The following is a 13,979-nucleotide window of genomic DNA, read 5'->3' on the forward strand; positions in this document are numbered from 1 at the left end:
AAAGCCCGTTTTTAAAAGAAAAAAAAAAAAAAGTAGAAACAAGCACAACGCGTTGACGGACCGCGAGGTTGTGGAACACCTCGCGGTCCGCTTGCCACAGGACGGTTGTCTTCGACCCATAGCTCCAAGGTGAATTTGCCACTTGCGAAAACACGGAGACCTATCCAGCGAGAAGCAGGAAAGCAAGACACGCACACTGACGCCTCGGTGTGCAGAATGAAACAGGATACGGGCGCGGAATACGGCCGCGGAAGAACACCTCGCACAGTGCCGATCCGGCCGATCTCCGAAGGGACGATTTCGCATTTCGTGGACAGCGAGCGCCACCACACGGGAGAGAGAGGTACCTTAAAAACGACGAAAACAAGCACCGACACCTTGGTTCTTTTTATTTGCTCTAGTTACGGAACAAATCGACTTACATGAATAATTTGAATATTATTCGATTCCGTAATAAATTTAGAAGACATTAAGCGCAATACTTCTTATGTTTGAATTTAGATAATTTTGTAAATTCGCTCCGAACGCAAGAGTGCCGAATTAGCCGGTTTTGACCATTTTCATGATTTTTTAAAGAATATAATGAAATTTATGATGAAACATTTGTTGCGCTTAGTGTCTCGATAATGACTCAATGACTTTAAAGCCGAAATTTTCAAGAAGATCCGCGCAGCCGTTATTATGTGAGAATTTTTTTAATTTGGTGAAAAACCTCATGTATTCTCTATGGGGCTCTGAGGTGCGCCCCCTCTTAACGGGCACACGCGTGGATGAAACTCAAACTACTACTTTAAGCGACAGTTTTTTTAAATTTATATGAATATATGTTTACCTATATTCGACATTTTTGACGTTTTGTTACAATACTCAACAATTTTAGTCGCTCCGAAATAGAAGTTGCGTAGTATATGCGCTTATTATTTAATGTCGAAGTCGTTTTGGGTTGATAGGTATTATCAATAACAGCAAAATCAGACTCCCAAGCATTACTGATTTCGAATTCCCTCAATGTGGCTCTGTCTAGTGGAACTCTAAAGGTTTAATAAGGATGAAAGTATTAATTTAATGCCGAGGCTATAATATAGATTCAAACAAAAAATAAAATAACAAAATTTTTATACAAGACGTCCCCCTCCCCCCCTCCCAAAGGAAATAAAAAAAGTGATAAAAGGCAAAATGACGAACAGCGGCAGAACTGGGTTCTGGCGACCAAGGCAAATAAATAGATTGGCATTAGTCAAACACCTCCCCCTTTCCGCAACACCCTCCTTCTTGTATTATCTTCGGCCTAATGAATGAATTAAACGTCCGCACGCGCCTTGCTCCAGGCAATACCATACAACTCTTTCGATTTTCTTTAATTTGTTCGCTTAATTAAAACAGTGATACAGTTACGATCCAAACGGCATTCTGCAAAAAAAAAAGCCATTCACTACCTTTTTCTTCAAGACTGCTTGACCTTCGAAGCACGACGCGGATCGAAATTCACATTGGTCGAGCAGATTAATTAACAACCCATAACAGGCCCTGCGAGTAATGCATGGGGAACTAAAGTATACAGGCAGAACGTCCTGAGTTTGTATGCGCGTTCACCTCCCCGACAGGTTTTGCATGGAGTAACACCATTTAAAAATCGCATACACTGCGCGATACGGTCAGCGCGAACGAGCGATCTCAAGACTTTCCTTTCTCTTATAATTGAACAGCTGCATTAAAAACAACAAGTGTGGCGAAATGTCTTCGTACAGGGAAGTAACTGAAGCTTCTTAGAATGGATGCTTGGGCGAGTTGCGTATTCATATTGTGGGAGAAGCGCTAAGTAGATTCACTCACACTCACACCAGAAAAACGGTCATTCACGTCGCGCTGACTTTCAACTCGTATTGTATTTTTTTTTGTAAAAAAAAAAAAAAAAAAAAAGAAGTAACTGAAGTTTAAGAGCTGGGTGGCCGCGCATTAATACTGGTACGAATAAAATGCAGAACCTCGCCTATGTCCAGTTCGCGCAACCCATGTCGCGAAGTGTACATTCACCGTCCCATAAAAGACGCAAGTCTCGGAGGGGATCGTTGACCAATAGGAACATGTTAACTCGCCACAGCTCGGAGCACTTGTGGCGAAAGTTCGCGCCGCAGAACCGATGGATGAGTCCCTGAGAACTATATTTCGTCTCACTTAAACCATGCAGTACAGCGAAATGCACACGGGAGAGTGGGTATCCCGACCTGTTCAGTAGGAGTAAAAGGAGGAACGGGGAATCCCAGCCTGTAGTGGACCGCGTTCACGCTTGCGTGGGTGTGCGACGCGAAGAGCATGGACAAAGAGACGACATCTTTGGGCCCGTACGAAAATATATTAAAGCGTTAAACACTAGAGAATGAGAAAATTAAAAAAAAATTAATTATCAGAAAATCTAACACTTAAAGGGTAATTAAAGAGGAGTACTTCACATAGTCCGTGAAGCGGGTCTGAGTTCTGATCATGGTTGACACGCCGAAGTCTTGATGCCAGGTAGATTGGCGCGTTGGGGCTGGGTAGTGGACGACGGGGTGGCTTGAAGAGTGTGGCCTGAAGTAGCGGCAGGACAGCCTCGGAGGCCCGCTGACCGGGCCTGTGTTTGTGGACGACGAACTGAAGCCGTGCCGACCACGCCTATCGTTGCGGGTCGGTTTTTTCGTCCACCAGATCCTGCTCGCTTGTCCTGTTCGGTCACCTGCAGGCTTCCTTCTACTTCTTCTTTTTCCACCACCCGCCACTCGCGCCAAATTTTCTCCGTGCACACCAACACACAGTCAACCAGCCACATCAGCATTCCTTTTCGTCGTCGTCCTCTTTTTTCTTCTACATTGAAGTCCGAAATCACCACACAGCCCTTCTCACCCGTTCCTCGTTTCCCTCCTCTTGAGCAGGTTGGCATACGCAGTCTCTCCTGTTACTTTGGCTGTGCTGCACGATTTAAATAAACGGAGTAGAGAGAGGAATCCTGGAGAACGATTACCATATATACCTGAAGGTTCGCTTTTCCGCGGAGCACGCGGATTGCCAATAACCGCGATCGACCACATGATTCCAGCTGTTTACAAGACAGAGGTAACGTCTTCGCTCGAAGATACCATCTGCGAAGGTTGCATTTGCATGGAGACTCGTGTTTTTGATCTAGTTATTCGCTGAGTTATTTATACGTAACGCGATGACTGCCTGCATATGTGCTTTGCGGGAAAGTAGACACAAGGGCCTTCTTCGTAAATAGTGCGGCTATTACTCGAGTAAATACGGTAAGCTCAAAATAAATGTATATACCAAAAAATAATTATTATTTTTTTAAGCAAAATTAGATTACGCATTGCCGACCGCTTATTTTCCGGCCAGATAAGCGCTAGTGGTTTGAACGAGACACCAAAGTTGGAGAGCAAACCGTTATCTTATTCAAAAGTTAGAGGTGAATTCGTCAAAATTTCTTTAGGAAAATAACGACCGACGGAGCTGAACCGTATTAACCAAAAACTGATAAAATTTTCTTTTTGAAGTTTTCACAAAATCACCTATAACCTTTGAATAAGATAACGTTTAGTTCTTAAATTTTGTTATCTTGATTGAACCGCTAGGGCCACACTTGGACAGCAAATGAGCATTCGGCGATGCGTACTTTATTTTTGCGATAATTAGAAAAGCCCTGTAATTTTCTATTTCTTTTTTCTCTTTCTTTTAGCAGGAAAAATGGGGGAGGGAGGGGGGAGGGAGGAGAGGGCGCACACTGTAGTTCATAATGAAGCTGCGACGGATGCAGAGAAAGCGAGCGTGACGTTTTGTCGCGTTCGTTTTCTCATCACACATAGCTTTCTTCGAGTCTAGTGGTATTCAGAGCTCCGTCAGGAGACCGATTCAATCCAGGTCAATTCGTTTTATTCTCAGCAAGGTGCACACATGTTACTAAAAAATCCGATGGACCCATCGCCATTTGGCTAGTTTGGGTCTATTAAAAAGAGTAACCTAAACCGTAGAGTCTTCTTTGTGTACTGCGCCGGCTTCCTGAACATTCTATAGGAAAGTGAAAACGCATGCTTTTTTATAATGTAGGTTACCTATCTGATTTTGTTTTTAAATGCCTTCTAACAGTACCCCAAACTGAATCCGCCTCACGTGCAGGACACCCAATATATAAGCTTGTGTGTGTCAGTCGTACACGTCAGTCCAGCGACCAAAACGAAATTGAGCTCAATCGTTCTGTTAGCGATGCGACGGGAGCTCTACTCTTTAGCCTCCGTTAAATGCACCCCAAAACGACAAGGTCAATAACTTGACTGGATGGAGCATGATGACATTTACGTGAACTACTAAGGAGACGTTAAGTTATTTGTGGGACACAGAAAATGAATGAATAAACAAATGAATAATTATGCGGTAATTAAATATTTATCTAGGCCTACGTGCAAATGCAGCCTTCAGCAACTCGTAACCTGCGTGCAGGAAATATTACTTTTCAGGCATCGCAACAATACTATCGTGATCATACCGGACGATTTTCCTGCAATACTTTACCAATACTAACTTATCTACCTCTGGTGTTTCACTGATCTAGAACTCAACGTGACATTTCCGCCCTGAGGTCTCTTCCTTCAGTACTTTACCGGCTTGGGATATCGAAACATCAGCCTCAGTGGCGTCACCACAGCTCCCCCTATGTACCAACTCTTTGCTCACAAACAAGACAGTTATCAGAACCCTCCGAAAGAAACCTCCACCACGGCCGGTCTCGGGTTTATAAACTAATACGCAAATTGGTGCAATCTTCGCGCACGTCCGGAAAGTTGACATTGAACGCAAACAGGTCCTGCCTGATAGCGGTCCAGATGAAGGGTATTTTATGGTATTTGTCGCAAACATACGATTGTACTTAGGGCTTGGCTCATTCGGCGCAGTAGCCGAGGTGATGAACCAGATAAAGCGGCCTCAAAAGGCTTGATCTACTTTTTGAAAAACAACAAGAACGAAAACAACAACGACAACAACCACTACAAATCGCTCCCTGCTTTCGTGCAAATTGTTTAGCGTCGACGGTTTTATGGTCCCCGAAAAGTAGTAGAAACGCGACCATGCGTCGATTACTTCAAAAACCAATTGCATAAAAGCATGTTAATATATTTTTTTTTTATTTGTAAGTTTTTACGTGGCTAAAAAGAAAGCCATATCACAAACATTTTAGTTTTCCGGTCTGTGTTGATGAAAGGTTTATAAATGCGAATGGTACGTCGGTTACTTCAATGTGTCAGTCGTATGTGACCTTGCTTAAAAAAAAAAAGAAATCCACGAGTCTGATAATAACAAATATTGGTAGCGTTTTGTGTTCCGGACTGTGATCATAAAACTTTGATAAACACGACTGCGTGTCAGTTGCTTCGAAGAAGCAATGGTACGAACATTGCTTTTAATACCACTTTCCACGAAATGAAAGGAAGTGAACGAGATGTCAAATGTCAAGCGTGTTTATGTTTTATTCGTACGTGTATCGTTTTCACGTAGCAGAATTATACAAATATTACAAATCTTTTTTTTCATTGTACTGGTAGATTAATGTGTGGTAAAAATTACTACTGTTATTTTCGTGTTTCTCATTCTCATGTTCGCGTGAGAAAAACTGGACATTACTCGACATTACTCGACATGACTTTCCGCAACTCAAAATTTACAAATATGGCAAATGTAATATATCACAAAGCTTCGTGTGAAATACCCTAAACAACGAATACACACACGTCAAGGATGCAATCTGTATTTTGTGTATGATAAAAACAAATGTTGAATGTAATTGAAAAACAAGACGACAAATGCAGTTTGCATTAATTCTGTTTTTAATTTTAAAGCATGCTTTTTAAAGGAGCTCTTCAATTTTTAACGTTTGTTCGTCCGTCCGTTTGTGCGTTTCTCGCTAAATTTAGCGGGAAACTAACATCACGTAAGTCGAAGTCACCTAACCCATACACCAATTTAGTTTGCGCGCTAAATGTAGCGGGAAAATTGACGTCAATTTACCTAAACACCAATTCAATTTGCAGTTAGGTTTGGCAGGGAAATTGATGTCGCGTGAGCTATTCCCCGACAGGGCCGGGCAGGCAGCCAAGGGCCATGCTTTTCTGGACTGGGGAGATCACCCACCAACAAACGAAGGCAGCGTCTAGCTGCTATGATAAATAAAGTTTATTCACTCTTTCTCTTTCTCACTCTATCACACTCCTCACTACATTTAGCGGAGAAACTTAGGTCACGTAACCTAAACACCTAAAATTTTCCCACTACATTTAGCAAAGAAATTTATTAAAAAAATATAGGTGCTTTATCCTCCGAAACGACTGTTTAACGCCTTCCAAACAGATGATCACGTTTAAAAAAAACTGCATTTCGGGCCTTATAGAACTTCGGAGATAAAGATCGCGAGCGAATTTCATTCTTCCTGTCTCTAATAGAGATTATGAAGTTAGACTTACAGGGTGAAACAAGGAGACGCCAGGCTCTTTAAATCGACCGGAAAATTCGGTTTCTTAACCTATCGCGCTACGACTTTGTGCAGCGTTGCCCACACATGGTGCATTTTTTTTTTTTGTAAAATTTGCAAAGAGCGAACTTACCTGAGGAAAAAGTAAAAAAAGAAAAAGGCTTAGCTCCTATGGAAACGCAGCGAATCCACCGGTCTGCAAACAACACGGCGCCGTTTCGCACGGGAGACAAGAGATGGCGCAAGCGGTCGCGACGACAACTGCCGTCAACGAACGAGCAGACGATGCCGAGAGCCGGCGTAATTAGCAGACAAGGAACTGTAGTTCCTTCAACGAGGTAGAGGGCCTTAGAGTGATAAACTAGTATACCGTTCATCAGGCAAAAGTGACCCCCGATTGGCCGCCGCCATGTTGTACAATTTTGACCACTAGACACGTGACCAGGCCAAATCTATGACGTAACCAGACCAAATCTCTGGCGTCAACGAAAAGATGGCAGCGCCCAGTGCGTGTCGGAAGCGTTGTGGGCGTTGATCGGAGTGTGTGGATTTCGTGAGCGGAATTCGGTTTTTGAGGGTTTTGTGTGCTGTCCCGCGTAGGAATAATGTGAAGTACGAGGGAATGAGGCTTTTCTTTTTTATTTAATTCAGAGTAAGCCAGATTCGGTCCCGTGCTTCTCGTACGGGCTCGGATCACTACCTCGGACATCGCTCGGTCGTTCGAGTTTAATTAAAATATCCGCAATCGTTAACCACGGGAGCTCCTCCATAATCGCTGAGTCGAAGGATACGTCGAACCCATCCGGAACGCGGAGTCTAAAGGTATGTAGGACGTAACCAGAACGCGGAGTTCTAACGGTACGGCGGACGTGCCCGGGCAATTTTCTTAGCTCGACCGTCAAGATTCGCATTTGAAGCAGCGAGAGAAGTGTTGAAATCTCCGAACTGCTCGGTGCTGAGCTAACTACGGACCACTTCACTATGTGATCCGTAGTGACGTGAAAAAGACCGACGGCGGTCACTCCGGGCGGACGGCGGCTCCCGGCCGCCTGCCGGGTGCCTTCTGTGAAGGGGCGACAGTCGTGTAAGCAGTACTGTACCAGCTTCTCTTGTAGTTATGTTGTTCTCAAGCAGCTTCCCGATCACTAAACCCCGCAAACGCGTGCCGAAATTTCAAAAGGTGTCTGCCAACCTGGAAAGCCTTAAACTCCCAGGGAATTTCGGATCATCTGGGAAAGTCAGGGAATCATTCCAAAAAGTGGGCTAAATAAGGGAAGACGACTAGTGAAAGCGGCATGGCGGTTGCTCGTCGGCATGGCCATGCTGAATGACATTGCCGAAATGTCATCCTTCGACTCAAAAACTCAAGGAATTTGATCAAAATAGTCAGGGAAAAACTTGAAAAAGTCGGGGAATTTGAAATCAGTAGTTTGTTAGACACAATGTTTGATTTTCTTGGCACTCCACGCGTTTTTACACACGACAGGCACACGCCCGTGTATCACACGGCAGCCAGGCCAAGCGGCTGCCAGCCACTTATGCAAGGTCGATAAGACGCAAGCGTGGAACGCTTTCGGACTGCTGTAAATACACCAGCGGGAGCGTCCGGCCGCAGTCCGACTGCCCACGCTAGGACACCCGACACAGACTCCGCGTCCTGGGTACGTCTGACGCATCTTTAGATTTTGCATCCTAGGTACGTCAGACCTATCTTTAGACACAGCGCCTGGTAATAGTAGTGAATAGGGTCACGTTCAGTGCGCAAGTCACTTTATTACACTCGGAGAGCGGAATTCCATTCCCGTTGCGCAGGTAGTTCCCGAGCTAGGCATGCACTTGAAGACTATGTTTCACTCTTTCATAAAGCAAGCTTTGCGGGACCCCTCCGCCCTTGTGCACCCATTCGCAGGTCGTGTCGCCTTTCCTCACGTAACTCCCGCAGGTTCAGTGAGTTGCCGAGCCACTGCAGCCCTGGCGTCGCTCGGTACATACAAGAGGCGGCTCACGTCGGTCGTCCAGCAGCGTACTGGAGGGACGCAAAGCTAGCAGCCTCCTTGGTGCACGCAAGACGAGGCTGAACAGAGCTCCAAGCTCTTCTGACGCACATGTGCACTCCAATGAGACCGGTGTCGCACCCCGATTCCTAGAGATGTGGTCGCACTGGCAGTCTTGTCGGTCCCTGGGGGCCGTCGAGGAGTGCCAGAAAGCAAAATTCCATCCTTCTTGCGCAGGTAGTTCCCCAGCTAGTCACTTCCTTGACGACGTCGCACCCCCTCTGGAAGCAAGCTTCGGGATGCTCTTGTGCACCCATTTGCAGGTCGTGTCGCCTTTGCTCACGTAACTCCCGCAGGTCCAGCGAGTTGCCGAGCCGCTGTAGCCCCGGCGTCGCTGGTCGTGCATCCTGGTCCTGGTCGTGCATCAACCACCGCTGCCCATTTCCGCTGAGTGCTTGGGTGTGGTAGCTTGACGTGCTTTCGGTGAAGGCTGTATGCCTTTGCCGAGTAAAAATGGAGCGTGAGGGCAAACTTGCGCACATCCTCTGTACATGCGTTTTTGTTGCGCCTGACTCTTTTTAAGACGAGGTTGCGCATTGTGTTGGTGAATGCTGGCTTAGGAAGTCGTGTCCTCAGTTCACGGAGCAGCGTGTTCAGCTTCCTAATCCTGGCCGTCTTCCGATTGATCTTCTTCTTTGCCTGTTTCAACGGTTTCCTCGCCTTCTGCAGCTTTTGCCTACTCGTGGCCAGGACCCTGTGCAGTCGTGGTGACACAGCTGCGTACGAGTGGTCACCGAAGGAAGTGTTGCGTCGCTTGAACACAGCTTCAGGGGGAGTCTCTGACGTCGTAGCCTGAGAGGGGGAAGTAACCAGCTTTACATTGCTTCCAGAACCAGCAGCAGCTTGGGCCTCTCCTGGGGTTGGCTGATCAGTCGTCGATCCAGGCTGCCTCTCTGGAGGGTGAGACCTGTCAGCAGAACAACGAGCGGTGACATTCAAGACTGCCTGTATTCCACAAGACTGTGTGCCGGGCATGCATTCTTGGCAGGTTATACTGTGCAGTGTGATATGTGACCACACCTTTTATGCGTTGGCCAGAACTGGCACTGACCCACAAAAAGGGGGTGCTGGGAGTTCTGGCTTATGAATAGGGTTCCATGTTTTGGGTGTTTTTTAATTTGTGAGTATTACCTGGCTCAGTGAGCAAAAGAAGAGCTGTGATCAAAGGGTGCAGCCAAAAGCTGTAACCAAAAGTTGTGTCCAAATGCCGTGACCAATGCGACGCAATCTAAGGAAAAAGAAAATAAGAGAAAAACAAACAGCTGTGCTCACGTTATCATTTTCGTCATGTGACTTAATTATTAATCACGTGATCAAACAAAAAATAAACCTAGAAATAAATTATCCCCTGCCCGGTTTCGAACCTAGACTCTCATGATCGCAAAACTAGTGTGCTATTCATTGGGTCAACCTTGCTCATTGACGTCAATATAGCTCGGCCAAAGGTAATGCTCACGCATTCTCACATCATGAAAGAAAGCTGAGGTGCTCTCGTAATTTTATTTTTTTAAAAATGGGGGTGATTTTTTGGTGCTTATTTGTTCTCTCGAATTTTGAGCTTATCAGTGTCTTTTTTTGATATTGACTAAAACTCGGAGTGTCACGGTACTTATGTGGTAAAAGGAAATGCATATCTGTGGCGTTTCTAGGAGACACAACATGATATGCACTACTCATTGCTAAATGGAGCACATAAAAACAATTCCCAAAGAAAAAGAGCAGCCTCGCAGACAGTTCAGTGCGGTCGGTGTTGTGGTTCAACAAAAGTACAGACGTTTATCAAGGTTCCCTGCCGTGGAAAGTGCAATTTCTCTTCAAAGCAAGCTCAATTCGGGTTCTTTCGGTTTTTGCAGATTTCAAGAAAAATCGTTTGGAGGTCATATTTTTATGTATATCAGTATATACTGAAAACACGTAACCCACTTATGATTGAATGATTGTAAAAAGCATACAGCATGCCATGGAATTATTATAATGGTGGTGGTTAAAAGTGTTGCAAAGAACCTGAATGTTTTACTCAAACCTATCAACTTGATCCCAAAGATGCCACTTTTCTAGTGATTCGTTGACCACCACTTTCAGATACAAGAGACACACCTTTGCAAGTTGTGCAACTAGTCGCCCGAAGTACCTGAAAACTGGAGCTTGTTACTTCCCCCTCTCAGGCTACGACGTCAGAGACTCCCCCTGAAGCTGTGTTCAAGCGACGCAACACTTCCTTCGGTGACCACTCGTACGCAGCTGTGTCACCACGACTGCTCAGGGTCCTGGCCACGAGTAGGCAAAAGCTGCAGAAGGCGAGGAAACCGTTGAAACAGGCAAAGAAGAAGATCAATCGGAAGACGGCCAGGATTAGGAAGCTGAACACGCTGCTCCGTGAACTGAGGACACGACTTCCTAAGCCAGCATTCACCAACACAATGCGCAACCTCGTCTTAAAAAGAGTCAGGCGCAACAAAAACGCATGTACAGAGGATGTGCGCAAGTTTGCCCTCACGCTCCATTTTTACTCGGCAAAGGCATACAGCTTTCTGCGAAAGCATGTCAAGCTACCACACCCAAGCACTCAGCGGAAATGGGCAGCGGTGGCTGATGCACGACCAGGACCAGGATGCACGACCAGCGACGCCGGGGCTACAGCGGCTCGGCAACTCGCTGGACCTGCGGGAGTTACGTGAGCAAAGGCGACACGACCTGCAAATGGGTGCACAAGAGCATCCCGAAGCTTGCTTCCAGAGAGGGTGCGACGTCGTCAAGGAAGTGACTAGCTGGGGAACTACCTGCGCAAGAAGGATGGAATTTTGCTTTCTGGCACTCCTCGACGGCCCCCTGGGACCGACAAGACTGCCAGTGCGACCACATCTCTAGGAATCGGGGTGCGACACCGGTCTCATTGGAGTGCACATGTGCGTCAGAAGAGCTTGGAGCTCTGCTCAGCCTCGTCTTGCGTGCACCAAGGAGGCTGCTAGCTTTGCGTCCCTCCAGTACGCTGCTGGACGACCGACGTGAGCCGCCTCTTGTATGTACCGAGCGACGCCAGGGCTGCAGTGGCTCGGCAACTCACTGAACCTGCGGGAGTTACGTGAGGAAAGGCGACACGACCTGCGAATGGGTGCACAAGGGCGGAGGGGTCCCGCAAAGCTTGCTTTATGAAAGAGTGAAACATAGTCTTCAAGTGCATGCCTAGCTCGGGAACTACCTGCGCAACGGGAATGGAATTCCGCTCTCCGAGTGTAATAAAGTGACTTGCGCACTGAACGTGACCCTATTCACTACTATTACCAGGCGCTGTGTCTAAAGATAGGTCTGACGTACCTAGGATGCAAAATCTAAAGATGCGTCAGACGTACCCAGGACGCGGAGTCTGTGTCGGGTGTCCTAGCGTGGGCAGTCGGACTGCGGCCGGACGCTCCCGCTGGTGTATTTACAGCAGTCCGAAAGCGTTCCACGCTTGCGTCTTATCGACCTTGCATAAGTGGCTGGCAGCCGCTTGGCCTGGCTGCCGTGTGATACACGGGCGTGTGCCTGTCCTGTGTAAAAACGCGTGGAGTGCCAAGAAAATCAAACATTGTGTCTAACAAACTACTAATTTCAAATTCCCCGACTTTTTCAAGTTTTTCCCTGACTATTTTGATCAAATTCCTTGAGTTTTTGAGTCGAAGGATGACATTTCGGCAATGTCATTCAGCATGGCCATGCCGACGAGCAACCGCCATGCCGCTTTCACTAGTCGTCTTCCCTTATTTAGCCCACTTTTTGGAATGATTCCCTGACTTTCCCAGATGATCCGAAATTCCCTGGGAGTTTAAGGCTTTCCAGGTTGGCAGACACCTTTTGAAATTTCGGCACGCGTTTGCGGGGTTTAGTGATCGGGAAGCTGCTTGAGAACAACATAACTACAAGAGAAGCTGGTACAGTACTGCTTACACGACTGTCGCCCCTTCACAGAAGGCACCCGGCAGGCGGCCGGGAGCCGCCGTCCGCCCGGAGTGACCGCCGTCGGTCTTTTTCACGTCACTACGGATCACATAGTGAAGTGGTCCGTAGTTAGCTCAGCACCGAGCAGTTCGGAGATTTCAACACTTCTCTCGCTGCTTCAAATGCGAATCTTGACGGTCGAGCTAAGAAAATTGCCCGGGCACGTCCGCCGTACCGTTAGAACTCCGCGTTCTGGTTACGTCCTACATACCTTTAGACTCCGCGTTCCGGATGGGTTCGACGTATCCTTCGACTCAGCGATTATGGAGGAGCTCCCGTGGTTAACGATTGCGGATATTTTAATTAAACTCGAACGACCGAGCGATGTCCGAGGTAGTGATCCGAGCCCGTACGAGAAGCACGGGACCGAATCTGGCTTACTCTGAATTAAATAAAAAAGAAAAGCCTCATTCCCTCGTACTTCACGTTATTTCTACGCGGGACAGCACACAAAACCCTCAAAAACCGAATTCCGCTCACGAAATCCACACACTCCGATCAACGCCCACAACGCTTCCGACACGCACTGGGCGCTGCCATCTTTTCGTTGACGCCAGAGATTTGGTCTGGTTACGTCATAGATTTGGCCTGGTCACGTGTCTAGTGGTCAAAATTGTACAACATGGCGGCGGTCAATTGGGGGTCACTTTCGGCTGCCAGTTTATCACTCTAATGCCCTATACCTCGTTGAGTTCCTTGTTGTTACCGCGCCTGCTTTTGTTTCTGCGACTGTTGCCGCCTGCGGAACGCGCGCCGCTTTTGAGTCGAAAAGATTGTCTGCTAAAGACGCTGGCTGTCGGCGCCGTATGCTCGTTCGTTGGCGGCGTTCGTTGCGCCATCTCTTGTCTCCCGTGCGAAACGGCGCCGCGTTGTTTGCAGACCGGTGGCTTCGCTGCGTTTCCATAGGAGCTAAGGCTTTTTCTTTCTTTACTTTTCCTCAAGTAGGTTCGCTCTTTGCAAATTTTACAAAAAAAAAAAAAAAAATGCACCATCTGTGGGCAACGCTGCACAAAGTCGTAGCGCGATAGGTTAAGAAAGCGAATTTTCCGGTCGATTTAAAGAGCCTGGCGTCTCCTTGTTTCACCTTGTAGATGACGTATTCTAGATGTGTATGTGCGTCTGGCAACATCGGCTAGTCAGCAGAAGTCAAGACGAGCAAAGCCGGTTATACCGAACTGTTCGTTTCTCGGACGAAGTCGACATGAACCAGGCACTTCTTGTGTAACTCTTTTCCGTAAGGTCAAGGTAACCTCCTGAATAAAAGCGTTTGGTATCACATAACAATGGGCATCGCTGGATGTTCGAAATTTAAGTTGCCTAAGGTCAAGCGCTTATTGAGATACCTTTTCGTACCTCTTGTCCAAGCGAAAAACACTTACCGGCCAACGTTTATAGCTACTATTACTCGGACAATCAATGCTTGCCAATCTTAGGTCACATTCACCAGAAATCTTTTG

Source organism: Ixodes scapularis, unplaced genomic scaffold, assembly GCF_016920785.2.
Source record: "Ixodes scapularis isolate PalLabHiFi unplaced genomic scaffold, ASM1692078v2 PGA_scaffold3__209_contigs__length_174095766, whole genome shotgun sequence".
Lineage (NCBI taxonomy): Eukaryota > Metazoa > Arthropoda > Arachnida > Ixodida > Ixodidae > Ixodes > Ixodes scapularis.